The 3,403-nt window shown below is 32.9% G+C and overlaps 1 protein-coding gene across 4 annotated transcripts in view; it reads left to right on the plus strand.

The window, feature by feature from the left end:
* The window catches only part of SYNCRIP (synaptotagmin binding cytoplasmic RNA interacting protein), a 34,601-nt gene extending 31,442 nt beyond the window's left edge, over positions 1-3,159 (plus strand). For all 4 annotated transcript variants that reach the window (XM_049772226.1, XM_049772227.1, XM_049772228.1 and 1 more), the window contains one exon: positions 1-3,159. This exon is cut by the window's left edge. The gene's annotated coding sequence lies outside the window, so the exon portion shown is untranslated.
* Positions 3,160-3,403: the final 244 nt, after the last annotated feature.

The following is a 3,403-nucleotide window of genomic DNA, read 5'->3' on the forward strand; positions in this document are numbered from 1 at the left end:
TAAATTGATAGCTTAAAGTCAAAAGTGGAATTATAGTTTAATTTGGACTTGGTGTAAAGGAATCCCTTTTCCCCTTCCCCAAAGGGATACTGCAGTTAATATCATACCCAGTAGGCACCACAATGAAGATCAGAGCTTATTATACTTAAGGTTTTATACACACCAGTTCCCCCAGTAAATGCAAATTTAATGAGAAATTAGACATGTCATATGTTCAAAATGCTCATGGCAAACAATCATTTTGCATTCCTGCAAATAAAATTGTTTTATACTGTAAGCTGGAGGCGAGTGTAACTTATTTTTGTAATAAAGTTTTTATTTTTTTTATGTGTCATTAATATAAATGTGTGTTAGTATAGAAATATTCTGGTTTAAAAACTTAGAATTGCACACATTTCAGTATGTTTATTTGTATTTACATAATTTTAGAATAGTGGTTGCCAATAGCCTGTATGTTTCACATTAATTGATTTTTTTGTTATCTTAATAAACCATTTTAGTATGTTGTATGTCAGTTACTGGGATAGCTGGGACATTGAGTGTAATTTAAAATTTGTCAATAAGTATTCATTGGAATATATGTAAATGTGCCTTGCCGGTTATTGAACTTACCTACTAAATGAGTATGGGGTGACAAAAATTAGTTCCTGGTGCTTAATGAAACTTTCTGCCACTGATTTTATATATTACCCCGTGCTTTTTTAAAGTACATCTCTCAATCTTAGTGTAAGTTTGAGGGCTACACAAACATTTACATTTCATTCTAACATAAGTATAATAGGTTGTGGAAAGTGGGTAAACTAAATGTAGCCTTCCGTACAATTGAATCTCAGTGTAATCCTTGGTGCTGGCATTATCTTGTTCCAAGGAGTTAAAATGATCCCATCAAAGAGGTCATTGCCATGCCAATTGGCACTTTACTGTCATATCCTTTTTAAAGGGACACTGTCAAGGTGTTTAAGATAATTCTCAGAATTTGTGGAATTTTAGGATGGGTTTGATGTTAAGAACGGCATTGTCAAAGATTAAAGATGAACATTTTTGTGAGTTCACAAATGTGTTCTAACAAACAAAATACAGAGTTGTCGGGTTTGAGGTTATTTGGCGTTAGTTTGGGTATTTGGGAGGGAAAACTAATTGAAAAAATGAAGAATTGATGGGGATCTAAAAGATGAAATACACACATCCAAGTGAAATTACTTGACAGTGTTCATTGAATAACTGAATTCAAGCCATTATAATTTTAAAATTAAATATCATTTGCACTGTTCTGATAATGGGTGCAGTTTTTGAGCAATATAATCAGAGCTAAATATGCATGTAGTGATTAGTGATGTGAAAAATTAAGTTCTGAGAAGAAATACTGGTATTTTCAGACTTTAAAATTACTTTAGTAAATCATCAAACTTACCAGAGATCAAGGAAAACAGGCAATGCATATAAACATACTTTGAATGTTGTGTGGCCTATAAAGCAATAATGCAATTTATATGGAATGTCATGGGATATGAGAAATGGAAATGCAAAAATAACTAATTCTTTAGTACAAATGTCAACTTGTTAAAAGGGGAATGTTAACTAATGTAGGTTATTGCTATTTGTGATTTGTTTATGGGTTCTTGGCTTTGACAGCTTCAAAGAATGGACAGATGACAAAAGAATTTTTGTGTATATTGTCAAGGAAGGGTCTTAAATCCATGAGTTAGGTCCCTTCCTTAGGGTGAAAAATGTATTCTTAAAACATTTGATTGTTAAAAAAACACCTGAGTTACCTACCCAAAACAGACGCAAGATTTTGTTTCTGCAGACTACTTTGCAATCAAAAGTGATCATCAGTTTAGTCAGCTGATTTTCACAAAGTTGCTTTGTGAGAAAATAGTGTTAAGTATGTTCTCCCAAACTTGGTTTTTGTCAAAGGAAGATGTTTAGCCAGTGCAACAGAATCAGCTATGAATGAAAGGGGAATTGAATAGAAAAAAAAGTGATTGCATGCATGGTGATGGTTGTAGCACCATGAGAAATCTACAGATTGCTGCAAGTCTCAACAAAGATATTTCCTTGTGATATGATAGGAGCAACATAGAAACGAACTGTTGGTGATCTCCAGTATTTCTGTGTATATATTTGAAAAGACTTAAAATCAGGGCAAATATGCCAGGAGGGCAAAGTTTACCACCTTTATGACAGGTTTTTGACTTCTAAGCCAAAAGTCACTAATAACAAATACCACCTTATTATAGAGCCTGATGTTTGGACTCTATATTAAGGGAAGAAACTTAACTGTAGAACATAATGTAATTAGCAGAAGGGGAGCAATCCCTAGAGTGATTGTTTAGATTCCTAAAAGAACACTATCATTACCTTTTTCACCCCATTGATGTATGCCATAAAATGTTATCTACCATAGGAATTCAGTGAAGGAGGAACTCCAGTAACAATACATAAAAAGAGAAGATTTGGGGGTGGTAAATTAAATTGTAATGCTAAATAATCAGTAAGCAAACCACTCAATAGGGCATGCCACTACTTTTATTAATATGCTAATTATGAACTAATGTTTAAAGATATTTTTAACTGGGCAAGTAGTGGATGGACTTTAAAAAGACTCATTTTTTAAAAATTAAGAGTACATAGGATATAAAATATAGTACTACAGGTCAGCCTTCAGTTACCTAATTTTAAAGATCAGAAGTGTTTCATGGGAAAAACTATAAAGTTCAGTATTGTAACTGATGCTCTGGTTCAAGATTAGGCTTTTAATGATAACAGTAGTCTGGTGAGCATTTAGAAGTCTGGCACTGAGAAACAAAAGCTTGTACCTGATTAGTATTTTTATTTAAAATAATATTTTAGACTATTTAAATTGTCTTACATTTATTTATCCTTAGAATTTATTTATTTCATTCCTTCCATCTCACTGGAAACTGTCTGCAGGCTCTTTGATTTGGATTAGATGTGAAGTACTGTCTTTTGCCAAAAACCTCAATTACTTGTTCTTTTCAACGTAGTGGGTTTGTGCTTGTTTGGAGATCAGTTCAAAAACTATTCTGTACTATCTGTACTGCCTCTGATGTTAAGATTTTATGTATAGCATAAGGAAGCTAGCTCTGACTATATTTTCCTAAGAATAAAGACCTATTTTTGTAGCATGTCTTAGGATCTCCAGGAGTCCAAGAATTATTGTGGGTGTCCTCCATCTCGTTTTTCATTAAGTCTTAAATAGACACTTTAGAGTTCTTTCATGTTTTGGTTACCCGTACATTGAAAATAACTAGTCAGTTGTAAACAAATTATCCATAATCTCTAATTCAGCACATTATGGGGGAATATAGGATAAACAGAAAATACTGGTCACACACATACCAGTGGACTCAATGAAGACATTAATGGTGATTTGGTAATG

This window comes from Suncus etruscus, chromosome 4 (genome assembly GCF_024139225.1).
Source record: "Suncus etruscus isolate mSunEtr1 chromosome 4, mSunEtr1.pri.cur, whole genome shotgun sequence".
Classification (NCBI taxonomy): domain Eukaryota; kingdom Metazoa; phylum Chordata; class Mammalia; order Eulipotyphla; family Soricidae; genus Suncus; species Suncus etruscus.